Raw genomic sequence first — 21,125 nt, forward strand, 5'->3', positions numbered from 1 at the left:
ATTATCATGATTGTTAGCATCCTTGAAGTAGAGCTTTGGGTGTCCTATTGGTCTTTTGACTCTGGCTGCCTGGTCCTGCAGAAAGTCCTTGTCTTTTATCCTGTGAATATTGTTAGGAAAACAAAGTAAGTTCTAAAGGATTCATATTTATATTGGTAAACATTATAAATAGTTTTAAGTGGATTTAAGTTTGTTTCTGTGCCTGGAAGGGTAAAAACCTTTTGTTAAATTCATGCTGGATAAAGGTGGTTGTTTGTGTGTGGGTTCGTCGATCCAACTGTGATTCTATTGTGCTTGGAGAGGATTAAGGCATGAAGAATAAATAATTACAGGGATTGCTTAGCAACTGTAGGCCCTTGCAAGGGTAGAAAGCTTTAGGCTTTTGTTTTGGTTGGATACATTGCAGTTGAAGGCAGGACACTGGGGAGAGACATCTCTCAACTTTGCCACTCAACTTTGCCAGAAGACTGGTCAGCACAGGAATGGCAAAGAGGCAAGCTTTCCAGAGTACCAGTTAGTGTCCGGATAAATAGGGAATTGGGACAGAAAGAAAGTTTAAGATGACTGGAGTTAAGAGAACAAAGATGGTTCAGAAGAATCCAAGGAAAAGTATTCTGAGTTGCAGTTAGCAAATTTAAAGTGGGCCAGCAAACTTCAAAGGTCAATCAAACACCTGATATCATTTTAATACAGTCTGGGAATTGGGAATGAAAGCTATTGTGCACAATTTGCACAGCAGTCAAGACAAGGAAATCCTAAAGGGGGAGTTGAAAATCCTGGACTGGATTTGCTGTTAAAAGTAGAGTGGAGGCTCTGTTTAAAAGTGAAATTTGGCACTTCCGGTGGCGGCTATGAGGGAGTAAGATGCATACTTGGTGGCTCCCGCTCTGGCCGGGCTTTTGGACCTTTTTCCCCGACTTTTTCATGGCTGAGTTCTGATTTTGAAAGTGTGGGCATTTAAGCACTGGATTCACACAGTGGTGCATGGAACAGAGAACCTCAAGGGATCGTAAGGGAAGAAATAGAAAGATAAGCAAGGGCTGGGTAGAAGTGGCTGCTGAAGCTAACATGGCCTAGATTTGGACCTCTACTGTGACGGCCCAGCCATCGATGGAGGAGCTGATGCACGTCATCCAAGAGGGTTTCGCCAGACAGAAACAAGATTGTCTCGACCCAATAAAGGAGTCGGTCGATCGGGTGGAACGTAGGCTGGATGCCCAGGATCGGACGGTCATGAAGTTGGAGAAAGCGCTGGCGGACCAGGAGGAGCACCAAACGGTGGTGGAGCTAGAGGTGGGGATGCTGAAGGATCAGCAGAAAAGGCTGTTAGAAAAGGTGGAAGCTCTGGAGAACAGTGCGCGCCGGCAGGACTTAAGAATTGTCGGTCTCCCTGAGGGGGCTGATGCTGCCACTTTTGTGGTAAATATGTTCCAGAAACTTCTGGGGGAGGGGGCTTTTCCCTGGCTGTTGGAGGAAGCCATGGCTGCCCCCCCCCCCCCCCCCCCCCCCCCCCCCCCCAAAGGGCGATGGTGGTTCGGTTCCACAGATTTTTGGATAAAGTGTGTGTCCTCCAGTGAGCCAAACCTACCCCAGGAGCTGCAAGTGGGACAATAGCATATTGCGTACCTATCAGGACCCGAGTGTGGAGGTGGCCAGAAGGAGGGCAGGCTTCAGGCAAGTGAAGGAAATCCTGTTCAAGAAGAAAGTGAAGTTCGTGTTCCTCTACCTGGCGCGCCTCTGGGCCACTCATGAGGACCAGCACCATTACGGAGAGGAGGTTGGGGGTGGGGGCCACCTGGAGATGGGCAGATGGTGGCGCGGCGACTGGGTGGGGGTGGGCCCAGAAAAAGGGCTGGCTGATCGGCCGGGGGATGGGGGTGGGGGGGGGGCGCGCGGTGTCCCTCATTCAGGCTGATCACCTGGAACGTTAGAGGGCTTAATGGGCCAGTCAAGTGGACCCGTGTGTTCGCGCACCTGAGGGCTCTGGAGGCGGACGTGGTGATGTTGCAGGAGACACACCTGAGAATGGCGGATCAAGTTCGGCTGAGGAAGGGCTGGGTCAGTCAGGTCTTCCATTCGGGGCTGGATACCAAGACGAGAGGGATGACGATCTTAATTAATAAGCGGGTGCAATTCCAGAAGGCAGTATAGTTTCGGGGAGGGGGGGGGGTGCGTTATTTTATGGTGAGCGGTAAGCTGGAGGGGAGGAAGGTGGTATTGGTCAATGTCTATGCGCCGAACTGGGAACGATGTTGAATTCATCAAGAGGCTGCTGGGGATGATACAGGATCTGGACTCTCACAAGCTGGTGATGGGAGGGGATTTTAATATGGTTATCGACCCCGGCCTGGACTGGTCGTGCTCGAAAACGGGGAGGGTGCCAGTGATGGCAAAGGAGCTGATAGGGTTCATGGAGCAGGTGGGCGGGATTGACCCATGGAGGTTTAGGCAGCCGACGGCTAGGGAGTTTTCTTTCTACTCGCATGTACATAAAGTGTATTCCCGGATCAATTTTTTTCATTTTGAGTAGGGATCTGCTGGCGGGGGTGGTGGACACTGGGTACTCGGCCATCACTATTTCGGACCATGCCCCACACTGGGTTGAACTGCAGGCCAGTGAGGAGAGCATCCAGCGCCCGCAGTGGCGATTGGACATGGGCTTGTTGGTGGACGAGGCGGTGTGCGAGAGACTAGGGAAGTGCATGCGGGACTACCTGCAGCTCAACGACACGGGAAGTCTCCGCTGCGGTGGTCTGCGAGGCGTTGAAGGCAGTGGTGAGAGGGGAGTTGATTTCAATCCGAGCTCATAGGGACAGGGCAGAGACGGACCGACTGATCAAGGAGATCCTACGGGTAGACTGGAGGTATGCGGTGACCCCAGGGGCAGAACTGTTAAGGGAGCGTCGGAGGCTACAGGCTGAGTTTGGGGTACTGTCCATGGGCAAGGCAGTGGAGCAGCTTGGAAAGGCGAGGGGGATGCTGTATGAATATGGAGAGAAGGCCAGCAGAATGCTGGCACAGCAGTTGAGGAAGAGGGAGGCGGCCAGGGGAATTGATAAGGTGGTCGACGGAGATGGGATCCTGGTAGGGGTCTCGGCTGGGCTAAACAGGGCGTTTAGGGACTTTTGTAGCGGACTCTATTGCTCGGAACCCCCCACGGGGCCCGAGGAGATGAGACGCTTTCTGGACGGGTTGACTTTCCCAAGGGTGTGTAGGGAGCTCGTGGGCGAGTTGGAGGTTCCGATTAGGGCCGAAGAAATATCTGAGGGCTTGAAGGCGATGCAGTCGAGTAAAGCTCCGGGGCCAGACGGGTTCCCGGTGGAATTCTACAAGAAATCTTCGGGGATATTAGAGCCGTTGCTGGTTAAGGTTTTTAACGAGGAGAGGGATAGAGATGTGTTGCCCCCGACGATGTCACAGGCCAACATCTAGTTAATATTGAAGCGGGACAAGAACCTATATGTGCGTCCTATAGGCCGATCTCGTTGCTTAATGTGGGCACTAAGTTGCTGGCCAAGGTGTTGGCCTCCAGGATTGAAGATTGTGTGCCGGAGGTGATTATGGAGGACCAAACCAGATTTGTCAAGGGTAGGCTGTTGGTAGCCAATATAAGAAGGCTGCTTAATGTGATTGTGATGCCCCCGGAGAGAAGGGAAGTAGAGGTAGTTGTGGCCATGGACGCGGAGAAGGCGTTTGACCGGGTAGAGTGGGACTATCTATGGGAGGTGTTGGGACGGTTTGGTTTGGTAGGGGCTTTATCGACTGGGTCAGGTTGTTGTACCAGGTCCCGGAAGCCAGTGTAAGGACGAATAAGACGACCTCGGACTATTTTTGGCTGCACCAGGGGACAAGACCAGGATGATCCCCCTCCACACTGCTATTTGCGTTAGCCATAGAGCCGCTGGCAATTGCTCGGTGAGCTTCTAGGGGCTGGAAAGGGCTGGTTGAGGTGGGGGGGGAGGGGCGGGTGGAACATAGGGTATCGCTGTATGCGGATGACTTACTCCTATATGTAGCAGATCCAGGGGCAGGGATGAGGGAGATTATGGCAATTCTGGGGGAATTCGGACGGTTCTTGGGATGCAAATTGAATATGACGAAGAGTGAGAGTTACCGTTCAGGTTATGGGAGACAATTTTAGATATCTGGGGATACAAGTGGCGCGCGACTGGGGCCGGTTACATAAGTTGAACTTGTCCCGGCTGGTTGAGCAGATGAGTGGCGAGTTTCGGAGATGGGATGCGCTCCCGCTGTCACTGGCGGGGAGGGTGCAGTCAGTTAAGGTGACGATATTGTCGAGATTTTTATTTGTGTTCCAATGCCGCCCGATTTTCATTCCGCGGTCCTTTTTTAAGAGGATCAACAAAATTATTTTGGGCTTTGTTTGGGTGGGTAAGTCCCCACGGGTGAAAAAAGTAATGCTCGAGTGGAATCGTGGGGAGGGGGTGCTGGCCAAGCCAAATTTGAGTAATTATTACTGGGCGGCCAATATTGCGATGATAAAGAAGTGGGTAGTGGGGACGGGGGCGGCTTGGGAGCGGATGGAGGCAGCCTCATGCAGGGGCACCAGCTTGGGAGCGTTGATAACGGCACCATTGACGTTCCCGCCTGCAAGATATTCTACCAGTCCCGTGCTGGTGGCGGCCCTGAGGATCCGGGGTCTGTGGAGGAGGTACGTTGGTGCAGTGGGTGCATCGGTTTGGTCCCCAATATGTGACAACCATCGGTTCGCTCCTGGGAGCCTAGATGGGGGATTTCGGGTATGGCAAAGGCGGGAATTGAGAAGCTGGGGGACCTGTTTCTGGAAGGGAGCTTCCCTAGCTTTAGGGCGCTGGAGGAGAAGTTCGGGTTGGCAGCAGGGAATGATTTTAGATATCTTCAGGTGCGGGTCTTTCTGCGCAGGCAGGTATCATCCTTCCCACTCCTGCCACTAAGAGGGATTCAAGATAGGGTAGTGCCTAGGGGATGGGTGGGGGAGGGGAGCATCTCTGACATCTACAAAGAATTAATGGGGGTGGAGGAGACTCATCTAGAAGAGCTGAAGCGTAAGTGGGAGGAGGAACGTGAGATGGAAGACGGCCTATGGGCGGAGGCACTGAGCAGGGTCAATGCGACAGCTACATGCGCAAGGCTCAGCTTGATCCAATTTAAGGTGGTGAACCGGGCTCACATGACAGCGACCCAGATGAGTAGATTTTTTGGGGTGGAAGACAAGTGTGTCAGGTGTGCGGGTGGACCAGCGAACCATGTCCACATGTTCTGGGCATGCCCAAAAATTAGGGGATATTGGCAGGGGTTTGCGGATGTCATGTTCAGGGTATTGAAGACCAGGGTGGAAATGAGTCCAGAGGTAGCGATCTTTGGGGTGTTGGAAGACCCGGGTATCCAGGAGGAGAGAGAGGCGGATATTCTGGCCTTTTCCTCCTTGGTAGCCTGGCGACGGATATTACAGGCTTGGAGGGGGTCTAGGCCTTCAAAGTCAGAAGCTTGGTTAACCGACATGGGGAGCTTTCTCGGCCTGGAAAAGATAAAGTTCGCCTTGAGAGGGTCGGTGTCAGGGTTCGCCCGGAGGTGGCAACCATTCATTGACTTCTTTGCAGAGAATTAATCGTCAGCAGGGTGGGTGGTTAGGGTAGTATAGAGCAGGGGGTTAAATAGGCGGGCCTTGGAGGGCCGGTTGTCGCCGGTTGCTTCTTTGAACTCTATTGTTTTTGTACTGTGGTGGTTTGTTATGCCAAAAATACCTCATTAAAAATTGTTTGTTTGAAAAAAATTTGATTAACCTGGTGTGTTTCTGAATGCAAACCTCTAAGGGAAAACATTATTCACAGAATCTCAGTGCCGAAGAGGTCCTTCGGCCCATCGAGTCTGCACCGACACGTGAAATACACCTGACCTACCTAGCTCATCCCACTTACCAGCACTTGGCCCATAGCTTTGAATGTGATGACGAGCCAAGTGCTCATCCAGGTACTTTGTAAAGGATGTGCGGCAACCCGCCTCTACCACCCTGCCAGGCAGTTTATTACAGACCGTCAGCACCCTCTGGGTAAAAACGTTTTCTCTCTCTCCCTCTCCCTCTCCTCCCTCTCCCCCTCTCCTCCCTCTCCCCCTCTCTCCTCTTTTCTCCTCTCTTCTCTTCCCCGCCCCCCCCAAACATTTGCTCTTGGAATGCAGTCATCGCTGGATGGGCCAGCATTTGTTGCCCATCTCTAATTACCCCTGAACTGAGTGGCTTGCTAGGCAATTTTAGAGGGGGGTATTTAAGAGTCAACCGCATCGCTGTGTGGGGCTGGAATCGCATGTAGGCCAGACCGGGTTAGGACGGCAGATTCCCTTCCCTGAAGGACATTAGTGAACCAGATGGGTTTTTAAAACAATCGACAATGGGTTCATAGTCATCATTATACTTTTGAATTCCAGATTTTATTATTTATTGAACTCCAATTTCACCATCTGCCATGATGGGATTCGAACCCAAGACCCAGAGCATAATCCCCGCGGGGTCTCTGGATTACTAGTCTACTGACAATGCCATGAGGCCACCACCTCCCTTGTCCCATGCTCTTTTTTTCACCACCCTATTAACCTATCTGCGTTCAAAGATCCTTGGACAAACACACCAAGCTCCCTTTGTTCCTAAGAACTTCCAAGTGTCATGCTGTTCATTGAATACTTCCTTGTCAAATTACTTCTTCCAAAGTGTATCTCTCACTTTTCAGAGTTAAATTCCATCGGCCACTAATTTGCCCATTTGACCATTCCATCTATATCTTCCTGTAATCCAAGACACTCAACCACCCGGCCTATCTTTGTGTCATCCGTAAAGTTATTGATCCTACTTCCTACATAGACACTGATCCTACACCCTACATAGTCATCTATGTCGTTTATATAAATGATGAATAATAGGGGACCCAGCACAGATTCCTGTGGTACGCCACTGGACACTAATTCCAGTCACTAAAGCAGACTTCTGCCATCACCCTCTTGTCTTCTACAAGTCTATTTTGAATCCACCTTATCAGGTTACCCTGTCTCCCATGTACATTTGCCTTCTTTATAAGTCTCCCGTGTGGGACCTTGTCAAATGCTTTGCTGAAATCCATAAAACTGCATTATCGCATCGAAACACCTGATCACCTCAATAAATTTAATCAAGTTTGTTTTGATTTTATAAATTTAACAGTACCCAATTAATTTTTTTCCAATTAAGGGCAATTTAACGTGGCCAATCCACATCTTTGGGTTGTGGGGGCGAAACCCACGCAAACACTGGGAGAATGTGCAAACTCCACACGGATACTGACCCAGATCCGGGATTGAACCTGGGATCTCGGCAGCGTGAGGCAGCAGTGCTAACCACTACGCCACCGTGCTGCCCTTAATCAATTTTGATAGGCATGGCCTCCATCTGACAAAACCATGCTGACTATCCCTGACCAAACCTTGCCTCTCCAAGTGGAGATAGATTCTCTCCTTCAGAATTTTCTCCAATAGTTTCCCTCCCACTGACATGAGATTCATGGTGCATTACATTCACTCCCCACCATCTGGCCTGGGCTTGCAAAATCCTACCAACTGTCCTGGTTTGAGACAATTCACACCTCTTTAACCTGTGATTATCCCTCTCTCCAGTTGCTCCGTCTGGACCTGTAGACTAAATTACCTGCAAAGACTTGCATTCAAAGTATCGTATTGCATCTTTGACTTTGTCTATGTATATGTTTCTGGAACCCACCTCTTCATTCATCTGAGGAAGGAGCAGTGCTCCGAAAGCTAGTGAATCGAAACAAACCTGTTGGACTTTAACATGATGTTGTAAGACTTCTTACTATGCTCACCCCAGTCCAATGCTGGCATCTCCACATACTGACATGAGACTCACTGGTCTATAGTTCCCTGGCTAAACTCTACAGCCCTCCTTTTCTCCAGCCCTCTGGCTCCCCCGTGGCCAGAAAACTTTGGGTCAGAGCCTCTGCAGTCTTCTCCCTCATCTTCCACACCAGCCCAGGGGGCAATTCATCCGGACCTGGAGATATGTCCACTTTTAAGCCTGCCAGTACCTCCAATCCCTTATCACTCTCTCTGTCAATTTGTTCAAGAACCTCACAGTCTCTCTCCCTGAGTTTCATACCTATATTCTCATTCTCTTGGGTGGAGAGTGATGTGAAGTGTTCATTCAACACCTTATCAAGGTCCTCTGGCTCCATCCACAGATTGCCCCCTTGATCTTTAGCAGGGAAGACAGTTGAACAGCAATGGCAGGAGTTTTTGGGGGTCATTCGGGAGGCACAGCAAAAATTCATCCCGAGGAGGAGGAATTATGCTAAGGCAACCATGGCTGACAAAGGAAGTCCAGGACAGCAGAAAAGTAATGAAAAAAACATAAAGTGGTGAAGATTAGTGGGAAGCCAGAGGACAGAGGATTGGGACACCTTTAAAAGCAAGCAGAGGACAACAAAAAAAAGCAATAGGAGAGGGGGGGGTGGGGATGATGAAATATGAGTGTAAGCTAACTAGAAATACAAAAGAAGATTGCTAGAGGTTTTTTTTGATAAAGGTAAGAGAGAGTCAAGAATGGACATTTGACTACTGACGTAGTGATAGGGAACAAAGAAATAGCCGAGGAACTATACTTTGCATCAGTCTTTTTTAAAATAAATTTGGAGTACCCAATTATTTTTTTTCCAATTAAGGGGCAATTTAGCATGGCCAATCCACCTAACTAGCACATTTTTGGGTTGTGGGGATGAAACCCACGCAGACACGGGGAGAATGTGCAAACTCCGCACAGACAGTGACCCAGGGCCAGGATTCAAACCTGGGTCCTCAGTGCCGTAGTCCCAGTGCTAACCACTGCACCACTTGCCGCCACTTTGCATCAGTCTTCATGGTGGGAAAACACCAGTGGCATACAAGAACTTCGAGAGTTAGGGGGCAGAGGTGAGTGTAGTGGCCATCATAAGGAGAAGGTACTGCGGAAACTGAAAGTATAAACCATCTGGACTGGATGGACTGTACTCTAGGATTCTGAAGGAGGTAGTGAGATTGTGGCGGCAATGATGGTGATCTTTCAGGAATCACTGGAGGCAGGGAGGGTCCCAGAGGATTGGAAAATGGCTAATGTAGCACCTTTGTTTAAGAAGGGAGAGAGGCAGAAGGCAGGACATTATCGGCCGGTTAGCCTGACTTTGGTTGTTGATAAGATATCAGAGTCTATTGTTAAGGATGACATTGTGGACTATTTAGAAGTGCATGGTAAAATAGGACTGAGTCAGCACGGATTCATCAAGGGGAGGTTATGCCTGACAAATCTGTTGGAATTCTTTGAGGAAGTAACGTGGAAGTTAGACAAAGGTAAACCAGTGGACATGATCTATTTGGATTTCCAGAAGGCCTTTAACAAGGTGCCATACAGGAGGCTGTTAAATAGGATAGCCCATGGTGTTAGAGGCAAGGTGCTAGCATGGATAGAGGATTGGCTGACTGGGCTGAGTGGCAGAAGACAGATAGTGGGGATAAAGGGGTCCTTTTCAGGATGGCCGCCGGTGGCTAGTGGTGTTCCGCAGGGGTCAATGTTGGGACCACAGCTATTCACGATATACATTAATGATCTGGAGGAAGGCACTGAGGGTATTGTTGCGAAGTTTGCAGATAATATAAAGATATGTAGAGGGACATGTTGTGTTGAGGAAACGTGGAGGTTGCAGAAGGACCTGAACAGGCTAGGAGAGTGGACAAAAAAGTGGCAATGTGGAAAAGTGAGGTTATGTACTTTGGTAGGAAGAATAGAGGCATAGACTATTTTCTGAATGGAAAAGGCTTCGGAAATCAAAAGCACAAAATGAGTCCCAGTTCAGGATTCTCCTAAGGCTAACATGCAGGTTCAGTTGGCAGTTAGGAAGGCAAATGCAATGTTAGCATTAATGTCGAGAGGGCTAGAATACAAGATCAGGGATGTACTGTTGAGGCTGTATATTGCTCTGCGCAGACCCCATTTGGAATATTGTGTGCAGTTTTGGGCCCCGTATCTAAGAAAGGATGAGCTGGCCTTGGAGAGGGTCCAGAGGAGGTTCACAAGAATTAACCCTGGAATTAAGGACTTGTCAACAGTACTCATTGGAGTTTAAAAGAATGAGGGGGGGATCTCATTGAAACTTGCAGAATACTGAGAGGCCTAGGAAAAGTGAACATGGAGAGGATGTTTCCACTAGTAGAAACACTCGTGTGACAATCATCTGGGGGAGGGGGGGGGGGGTTGGTATTCTGTGGTGAAATCCGCAGACAACTTTGATTCGGAGCGGAGTGTGTGTATTTGACCACAGCCAACCTTTGTGCTTAAAGGGATTTGTGTTAAGGAGACCATTGTAGCTTAAGATGTACTTGGTAATCTGTGTTAGTCTTAAAATCTATGATATTTGTTAAGCTAAGGGCAGAGCAAAGGAGTGTTGTGTTATCCAATTTTTTTCATGTTTAATGATTTTCTTTCCTTGTTAAAATTAACTAGCAGTCCTGAGACTCTGCTCCTCCCAGGTTTTGTAGAAAAAAGTATAAGTTATGGTCTTTTGAGCCTGGTTTCCATTCTGGAATCTTCACATTCAATTATAACATCACCTGGTATCGTAACAATATACCCGAGGCAGTGACGCCACAGCTGCTTGATAAGTGCTAACATACCTGGGAGATTTGCCTTTGGGAGAACTGTCACATTCATGATTTTTGACCTTCCATGAGAGAACTCGTCACATACTTGGAGGATGAACATTTTTTGAGCTTTCTTACTTGATAGCTATAAATTCTTGTAAGAAGGTGCTGTGGGCACGTACAAGTGTGACATTCATTGCTAACCACTAAATTCGCAAGTGGTAAAACTTGAAAGCAACAGTTTCAGTATTTGAAACTGCAAAATGGGGGTAAGCTAGATGCTGAAGAATGACCGTGCCAAACAAAAAAAAGTGACAAGCTGATAAAATGATTGGTTAGACCACAGTGCACTTTTTTGGGCGTTCTTTTTCTGAAGGGTTTCAAGGCAGTGGAAAATCAGGAATTTGTGAGGATTGTAGAAATGCGAGAGAAACTGGGACTCTTGACGAAAATAATCCAATCGATGTAATGTGTTTTGAGGCAAGGTAATTACTGGTCAGTGAATTTTAACGAGACAGTATAACTTTAAGATCACAGGAAAAGCTTGGAATAGCGTCTCAAAAATAATGAGAGAATTTTTTTTTAAAAAAGGGAAGCAGATAAATATTTGTCAAACACAATTTTAAGGGTAATCGGGAAAAGGTCGGTAGATCCTAAAAGTGCACTCTATATCAGTATTGGAATAGATATAAAATGTGCATTTTGACTGCATATGCACTTATAACAACGTCACAGTCAATACTCACAGCCAATACTATAAGATTCATTTCCAAACTTAACAGCCTGTGAATTTATGGGAACTAAAGATAAGAATATCCTTGGACGTGCTGCTGTGTAAATGTAGTCGTAGCAAAGAATGCCAGCTCTGTGACTCCTGTTAGATTAACAAGACCTTCAATATTTGACAAGGGCCTTTCTCAAGACTGATGGTAAATGGCAATGGCTCCCCAGTGAGACCTTTAAGTTCTAAATACGTCCACATGACCTTAGCTAGCTGAAAATGAGAACTCCACAGCAGTTCTCTTCAAGTCACAGTAATGACGTTCAGAATCCTTTTCAGTGGTTCCCCTTGTTTGAGGTCAGAAATTGGCCATGTGGACCTTTTCTCATTCTGCAGATGGGGATGTGGATTCCAGGCTGTGGTCTAGGCAGGATTCCAGGGCACTTCAAAGTTCGCATGAAGTCTGAGAAAATATGCATAGACCTCCCTTAAGTTTGTACTTTCCAAAGTTTGTTTGGCATAGCAATCGACTGCATGGGCAATGCACAAACAGTAACTTTTGAGTCATGTGATTTGTTTGAAAAGTTCATCATGTATTGCAGGAAGTATAATGCCCTTCAGAATTGCATTGTTTTTTCAATAATTTCAGATTGTTCATCTGACTCTGGTCTGGAAAGTAACAATTTTGATTTTTTTTTTTATTGCCTGCATTTTACTTTGCACTAGGGCATTTTATAATTATTTTTCCGATTGCAAGTATAGTGTAACTCATTTCATTTATGGGCGGGTGGAGAAATCACGTGAATGATTTTTCTCAAAGTTGCTATTTGGAGAGGTACTTCAACCATTTTTATTGTACATTAAAAAAACAACTTAATAAGAGTTTTAAATGACTACAATTGCAATATTATTCAATCCAGTGGCCATGCTGATAGAATACGCTTGGGTTTGTAAACCGTACTTGTGTTTTCTAAAAAGATGAGGCAGCTGGAAAGATCCCTGTCTGCAAGGTATGAAATAATAGTTTCTGAAAATAACCACCATGCAGCATTTCGTTTTGCAAATGCCTGTCATTTTGGCAATAAATTGGAAAGCTAAAGTTTTCATATATAATATTGCTTTATTCTGGATATGATGCTTTATTCTGGATATTTTCGACGGGAAATAATGGGTACTGCTTTGCACCTTAAGCTTCTATATAACTTCCTGGCTCTGCAGCACAATGCAAGAATGCTGTGCATTCAAGATACCAGCAATGCAAATGCAAAAAATAGACTGCATTCCACCCTTTAAGCCAACGCTGATAGAATTTGTGGATATGCAGATAGACAGTACCTACGACTGTAGAAATTGGTATCTGATAATTTCATTGTTGCTCGCATAGAGAAAGCAGCTACCACTTTTACCACTCCATGAAGCATACACCGTACTTTGGACTAAGATGCGAGTTTATGAGGCTTGTATTCTAGGCACCTTGCTGTATGGCTGTGAAAAATGGACGATTTACAGCTATCAAGAGAGGAAGCTCAACAAATTTAATCCTCGCTGTTTATGCTTTCTAGGCACATCGTGGCAGTCCTCTCAAAGGCAAAGCTCTCGAGTATGTTAGCATTCATCAAGCAGAGGTGACTTCGCTGACTAAGGCACATCCGCAGGATGGAAGATATTTACATACCCAAGGATTTTCAGTATGGTAAGGTAGCCAGAACAAGAAGACAATAGGATGCCCAAAGCTCCACTTCAAAGATGCTTAAAAGTGTGTCAAGAAGGCCCTAAAAACTGCTTTTTGTTATTTAAAAAAAAAAATTATTTTTGGCACCATGGAAACACTTGCCCACTGCAGTGGAAAATGGTGACATCAGGTGGGCTGGCAAGTGCTGAGCAGCTAGGCAACATGCGCCAACACTGAAACTGGCACCTAATGGTCACTTTGTATCTGGCAATTGTGCAAAACCTGTTTCTCACAGATTGGACTCTTCAGCCATCAGCAAAGGTGGACCGTATAAAGTTTGTCCACCTCCAACGGTCCATCATATTTAACTGGAAGGATGCCAACATAACTTCTTGATGTTTGGAGCCTTTAGTGCCCACATTATATAATTTATAAATAGCTTACATTGGGCACAAAATAGAATATCAGGGCGGCCACTGTGGTTTTAAGAAAAAAAGATAAGTTTGCATTTCTCTGATTTCTTGGAAGTCAATCTAGCCATCACTGAATTTGTTAAGCCTGTGCAGCCTTTTGAAGACAACGCAAGACATTTGCAGTAGTAATGACTGGAAAGGAAGTAAATTTGACCTTGTACCCCGCATACGCACACTGGTAGTTACACTGGCTCATCGCCAGAATTGAGGGCTTGGCAGCATTGCTTGTTTATAATATTCAAACACATTTCTTATAGTCTGCAGCATGTTGGACTTCTTGTGGCCTCTAGATAAGAAGAGTGACTTTCTAAATCAAAGGACCAGCAAGCTATTAACATTTCACAAGTTCTGTCAAAATAATTCATTTCAATAACTTGAATTGTCATTGTTGGTACACAAAGTTCCTCAATGTCTGAATAGTCATTTTCTCATATTAAAAACATCTTGTGTTCAGACACTCATTAAGTGTGTATCAACGCTCTGATCTTTATTCAGTGCTGTAGGACTGGATCAAGTTTTAGTTGGGATTATGGTAAGTTTGGTTTGCAGTAGAACACATGCTTGGATTGTTAACTGCAATTAATGTCAATGGGCTAGTTTGCAAGGCTAATGGTACCTAGCCATTATTTACTGCTACCTGACACAATATTTTCCAGTGAGGGGAAGACGTGTGTTTAAATGGGTGCCTTCTTAAGTGGCTGTCCAGTTTGTTGTTCTGTCATTAGCATGGCAAAAATAATATCTTGCCCTTTCGGCACAGGCTTGGAGGGCCGAGTTGGCCTGTTCCTATGCTGTACTTTTCTTTGTTCTAACCCTCTCCATTTACATTTGCTGCAATTTCCCATTTAAAAAAAAAAATATTTAAGTCTGGTCATACCAGCAATATGTAACCGTGTGTGTGTGTTTTTTTTCAAAATTGAATCTCTTGCTCATTACTTTTCTTTTTCAATCCAATCTATATCCCCCACCTATTTTGCATCTGCATACTGTCCCTCACTCACTCGAAAACACAGGCTACACAAGCACATGTCTACACCCAGCTTTATCTCCCCAGCACCACTCTGGACACCTCTCCAGTCCTGGATGAGCAGGAATTTTTTTGAACTAAATACTGGGAAGGCTGAAGCCATTATCTTTGCTTCCCATCATAAAATGTGTTTCTTGGCCATGCAGCCACTGCTATGCCTCGTCACCGTCTGTCTAAGGCTAAACCTCAGCCGTTGAAACCATGTCATCTTAACCCTGGAGGGAGCTTCCACTCATGTCCTCCATACCACGATTGCCTACTTCCACCTCTATAATACTCTCTTGGTTCTGCTCATCAGCTGCTGGAACTAGATTTGACGATACTAATGGTGTCCTCGCCATACTCCCATCCACCACCCTTTTATAAACTTGAACTCATCTAAAACTCTGCTTTTTGGGTGGCGGAGTTGCGCTACCGGTTAGGGAGAATATCACAGCTGTACTACAGGAGGACACCTCAGAGGGCAGCAAGGCTATATGGATAGAGATCAGGAATAAGAAGGGTGCAGTCACAATGTTGGGGGTTTACTACAGGCCTCCCAACAGCCAGCGGGAGCTAGAGGAGCAGATAGGTAGACCGATTTTGGAAACAAGTATTAAAAAAACAAAAACAAAACAGGGTTGTTGTGATGGGAGACTTCAACTTCCCCAATATTGACTGGGACTCACTTAGTGCCAGGGGCTTAGACGGGGCGGAGTTTGTAAGGAGCATCCAGGAGGGCTTCTTAAAACAATATGTAGACAGTCCAACTAGGGAAGGGGCGGTACTGGACCTGGTATTGGGGAATGAGCCCGGCCAGGTAGTAGAAGTTTCAGTAGGGGAGCATTTCGGCAACAGTGACCACGATTCAGTAAGTTTTAAAGTGCTGGTGGACAAGGATAAGAGTGGTCCAAGGGTGAATGTGCTAAATTGGGGGAAGGCTAATTATAACAATATTAGGCGGGAACTGAAGATTGGGGGTGGATGTTTGAGATAAATCAACATCTGACATGTGGGAGGCTTTCAAATGTCAGTTGAAAGGAATTCAGGACCGGTATGTTCCTGTGTGGAAGAAGGATAAATATGGCAAATTTCGGGAGCCTTGGATAACGAGAGATATTGTAGGCCTCGTCAAAAAGAAAAACAAGGCATTTGCATTTGTCAGGGCTAGAAGGCTGGGAACAGACGAAGCCTGTGTGGAATATAAGTAAAGTAGGAAGGAACTTAAGCAATGAGTCAGGAGGGCTAAAAGGGGTCACAAAAAGTCATTGGCAAATAGAGTTAAGGAAAATCCCAAGGCATTCTACACATACATAAAAAGCAAGAGGGTAGCCAGGGAAAGGGTTGGCCCACTGAAGAGTAAGCAAGTGAATCTATGTGTGGAGCCAGAGGAAATGGGTGAGGTACTAAATGAATACTTTGCATCCGTATTCACCAAAGAGAAGGAATTGGTGGATGTTGAGTCTGGAGAAGGGTGTGTAGATAGCCTGGGTCACAATGAGATCCAAAAAGACGAGCTGTTGAGGTTCTTGAAAAATATTAATGTAGATAAGTCCCCAGGGCCTGATGGGATCTACCCCAGAATACTGAAGGAGGCTAGAGAGGAAATTGCTGAGACCTTGACACTGTCTTCAGGTGATGTCCCGGAGGACTGCAGAATAGCCAATGTTATTCCTTTGTTTAAGAAGGGTAGCAAGGATAATCCAGGGAACTACAGGCTGGTGAGCCCTTACATCAGTGGTAGGGAAATTACTGGAGAAAATTCTTCGAGACAGGATCTACTCCCATTTGGAAGCAAATAGACGTATTCGTGAGAGGCAGCATGGTATTGTGAAGGGGAGGTCGTGTCTCACTAACTTGATAGAATTTTTCAAAGAGGTCACAAAGATGATTGATGCAGGTAGGGCAGTGGGTGTTGTCTATATGACCTTTGACAAGGTCTCTCATGGTAGACTGGTACAAAAGGTGAAGTCACACGGGATCAGGGGTGAGCTGGCAAGACGGATACAGAACTGGCTAGGTCATAGAAGGCAGAGAGTAGCAGTGGGAAGGGTGCTTTTCTGATTGGAGGGTTGTGACTAGTGGTGTTCCGCAGGGATCAGTGCTGGGACCTTAGCTGTTCGTAGTATATATAAATGATTTGGAGGAAAATGTAACTGGTCTGATTACTAAGTTTGTAGACGACACAAAAGTTTTTATCATAGAATTTACAGTGCAGAAGGAGGCCATTCGGCCCGATCGAGTCTGCACTTGCTCTTCGAAAGAGCACCCTACCCAATGTCAGCACCTCCCCCCTATCCCCATAACCCAGTAACCCCACCCAACACTAAGGGCAATTCTGGACACTAAAGGCAATTTATCATGGCCAATCCACCTAACCTGCACATCTTTGGACTGTGGGAGGAAACCGGAGCACCCGGAGGAAACCCATGCACAAACGGCGAGGATGTGCAGACTCCGCACAGACAGTGACCCAAGCCGGAATCGAACCTGGGACCCTGGAGCTGTGAAGCAATTGTGCTATCCGCAATGCTACCGTGCTGCCCAGTAGTGGAATTGCGGATAGCGATGAGGACTGTCAGAGGATACAGCAGGATTTAGATCGTTTGGGGACGGGGGCGGCGAGATGGCAGATGGAGTTTAATCTGGACAACTGTGAGGAAATATACAGTGAATGGTAGAACCCTCGAGTATTGAAAGTCAGAGAGATCTAGGTGTACAGGTCACAGAAAGGGGCAACACAGGTGGAGAAGGTAGTCAAGAAGGAATACGGCATGCTTGCCTTCATTGGCCGGGGCATTGAGTATAAAAATTGGCAAGTCATGTTGCAGCTGTATAGAACCTTAGTTAAGCCACACTTGGAGTATAGTGTTTAATTCTGGTCGCCACACTACCAGAAGGATGTGGAGGCTTTAGAGAGGGTGCAGAAGAAATTTACCTGGATGTTGCCTGGTATGGAGGGCATTAGCTATGAGGAGCAGTTGAATAAACTCGGTTTGTTCTCACTGGAACGACGGAGGTTGAGGGGCGACCTGATAGAGGTCTACAAAATTATGAGGGGCATGGGCAGAGTGGATAGTCAGAGGCTTTTTCCCAGGGTATAGCGGTCAATTGGGGGCATAGGTTTAAGGTGCGAGGGGCAAGGTTTAGAGGAGATGTACGAGGGAAGTTTTTTACACAGATTGCAGTGGGTGCCTGGAACCCGCTGCCAGAGGAGGTGGTGGAAGCAGGGACGATAGTGACATTTAAGGGACATCTTGACAAATACATGAATAGGATGGGAATCGAGGGATACGGACCCAGGAAGTGTAGAAGAATTTAGTTTAGACGGGCAGCATGGTCGGCACAGGCTTGGAGGGCCAAAGGGTCTGTTCTGTGCTGTACTTTTCTTTGTTGTTTGTTCTTTCTACTGTGCTCTATTATTCACCCTTTGCTCACTGATTATTGGCTCATGATCTGATGCCAATTCAGATTAAAATTCTTCTAATCCTGGTGTTCTTCCCTTGCCTCACCCTTCCCTACCTCTAAAGCGATTACTTTATTGAAATAGATTCTGAGTGGGCTTGACAAAGTAGATACTAGAAGGATGCTCACATGGGGTTGATCTACAATAGGGAGCATGGTTTAAAAATACTGAGATGAGGAGGAATTTCTTCTGAGTAACCTTCCTCTGTAGAATTCTCTTCCAAAGAGAGCAATAGAGATGGGTTATTGAATATGTTCAAGGCTGAATGAGACAGATTTTTGATCGCCAAAGGACTCTATACTTATCTACAGGCCAAAGTGGAGTTAAAGCTAGTCAGACCAGCCATGATCTTATTGCATGGTGGAACAGGCTTGATGGGCTGAATGGCCAACTTGTGACCATATTTCTTCTTGTATGATCTTATAATGAGTCTGTGTAAATGGAAGTTACTTAATAAAGAAAACTGCTGCTGCAGCCAACTTTTTGACCTTCTGAATAAAGTAAAGTGGTAAGTTAATACTGTAAATGAAAATGGTTATTTTAACTTGTAATTCGTAAAAGTGTACACCCATCTGGCCACTAATGATACAAACACACAGTAACACATTAAGATTCAATTTGTGATAGCGTCGTCTGCCGACAGTAAAATAAGCTGTTGCAACTTTTAACTCGTGACCCAGAGCATCGTTGTTCTGACGTACATTTTAAGATCTTTGCTTCCTCTTGCCTCCCTAAAAGGCCCCACTGATGTAGGTGGCTGTGATCTTTAGGCGAAGGTTCACAATAGAGCTGGTTTGCTTTACTATAAAAAATTGATCGGTTTCCTGCCTGGCTTGCAGCACAATAGATCTGACTGCTTGGATCTGAACTTCAGCCAGCAGGCAAATCTTCCTGCCCCGTGCTCACCATCCTGGCTTATTTCCCCTCCAGCTGTCTGGCCTTGATTTTTGGCTAATATCCCAGAAAAATCTCCTGGGACTGTAAACGGCATAACTGCAGCTGACAGGTGGAGATCAAGTTGAAGATAATTGTCGTCGATCTGTTCTAGGTAGGTAGAAACTCCAGTAGTTTAGCAATAGTCTTAGAATTATTATTTTTTTTTAAATCAAGTAGTTATTTTTACACTGCAGACCTCTTAAAGCCTCTCCCATTATCCAGTTGTATTTGTGTCCATATGCTAAAGCACCCTGAAAGAAAATGTAAAGTCCAGCTTGAAGAAAAGTACTGTTACAAAGTTGATTACATTCAAAGCAAATCAATCAAAACATGATGTTGTTTAATTTTTAATCTGCTATCTTTACAGGTTATCTAATTCCAATACAAGTAGGAGAAATATTATATTCCAGCTGCAGGAAACCATTTGTGCAACATTTTAATTTCCCAAAATGTGAATCTAGACTTTGGAATGACTTGAGGAATTGGACATCTAGATGCCTTGGGCAGCCTATGATGTGAACAGGAAAATATGATCTATTTGTCCATGTTTCTCATTTGTAATTGGAGAAACAACATAATTATGGGGTTGATGGTACCAGATGTAATCTTTTTCTTTGATTTTCTGCCCTTTCTTGAATCTCTCTTAATGGCATTAATCCTGAAGCTGAAGAGGAGCTGATGCCCACTCTACAGCTCTACTATTCTTTAGCTAGCCTCCAGGAGGAGGACATGAGTGACTAGCAGAAATTCTCCATTGGATTTCTCCATCCCGCCTCAAGATTGGGAATTCAGTGGATTGACTGATAACATTTTGCTTGGCATCGTCATGATGTCGTATCAAATATTGATTATATGTTGAACTTCATTATCCTAACTAAGACTAAAACAACAGAAATTATCTAAGTAGTTTGGAAATTATCAATGATGTGATATGTTTATTCAGAAGTTTTCTTTTATTTTTTCATTTCATGGTGTTGCCGATGAATCTTTGCATATTCTGTGAGCTGTACTTTTTTTGTAATGGGAAATTCTAAGCCCTACACAGTACTCCAATTGGCCAAATCGTTATCTTGCCAAGATTTTTTAACTAACTCCAAACCATTAAACCATTTTCAACAATGATTTAAGGATACTAGTCAATTTCTCAGGACATTTGCACATGGGAAGTCAAGGTCAAGTGTAGTTTTAAGATGAAGTGGAGTTAGTGGGCAAGATATTTTTCAGCTGGGCACAAATATATAATTGGGTCCCCAGTTTAAAAAGACCCATGAATTCTATCCTTGCTTAGATTTAATATTATTCATAGGTGAATAGGACATGCTGTGGTTTTCCCCCACTAGGGAAGATCTTTGTTCTGACCAACCGTCTTAAGAGATTCCGGATAGACTCGAGTGACTGGGGGGGGGGGGGGGGGAGGGAGGGAGGGAAGGGAGAGGAGGGGAGGGGGGGGAAAGGTAAAGAGGAGAGAAAGGTTGTTAAATAGTTTCCAAGCCATTATCAGGTCCCAGTGAACTTAAACAACTTATTAAATGCGAAAGAATCTATCTATGTTTGAACAGACTTCACAAGATGTTGAGTTTTGTTGGATGCTTGACTCCTCCCTTGGGCAATCACTCAACAGCAGCCAATCTAATTGTTTCATTAAATGCCAAGTTAAACTGGCATATGATAATTTGAAAGTGGTGCTGCTTTTTAACCCTTTGTGTACCAACACAATTGCAGAAGTAATATTGTGCAGAATCATGGATAAAAATGCCTCATTATTTGTCTCAAAGTTGTCATTATTATAGTCTGTTGTTTAACGACATACGCTTTTTATTGCCTTTCTTTGAAGTTAGAAAATGCGCCTGTCAGTAGACAATAAACCAGATTGGAGATGAGCACATATTTGCAACAGTGAGAACTTGGTTGCTTCTTGGAAAATAAAGATCGCAATGACAAATGATCTCTGACTGTGGATGGCAAATTATGAATTAGTTGTCTTGTTGGTCTAAAGCTTTACCGATTTACAAATTGGTAACTCATTTAGACAGCAACTGCAAGAAAACATTTTGCTTTTTAAAAGCTGCTTTTGAATTTGACATAGAACAAAGAACAGTACAGCACAGGAACGGGCCCTTCGGCCCTCCAAGCCTGCGCTGATCAGGTGTCCCATCTAGGCCAACCGCCTGTGGCTTTCTATGCCCTGTCTGTTCATGTGTCTA

At 45.5% G+C, this 21,125-nt stretch overlaps 1 protein-coding gene across 6 annotated transcripts in view; it reads left to right on the forward strand.

The window, feature by feature from the left end:
- The window catches only part of LOC140385782 (protein tyrosine phosphatase type IVA 2-like), a 185,198-nt gene that overhangs the window by 39,844 nt on the left and 124,229 nt on the right, over positions 1 to 21,125 (forward strand). The window contains exon 2 of one of the 6 annotated variants that reach the window (XM_072468286.1): positions 12,931 to 13,061. The exons of the other annotated variants lie outside the window; for them this stretch is intronic. The gene's annotated coding sequence lies outside the window, so the exon portion shown is untranslated. The remainder of the gene's footprint in view (positions 1 to 12,930; positions 13,062 to 21,125) is intronic. 6 annotated transcript variants of the gene reach the window in all.

This window comes from Scyliorhinus torazame, chromosome 11, assembly GCF_047496885.1.
Source record: "Scyliorhinus torazame isolate Kashiwa2021f chromosome 11, sScyTor2.1, whole genome shotgun sequence".
NCBI lineage: Eukaryota > Metazoa > Chordata > Chondrichthyes > Carcharhiniformes > Scyliorhinidae > Scyliorhinus > Scyliorhinus torazame.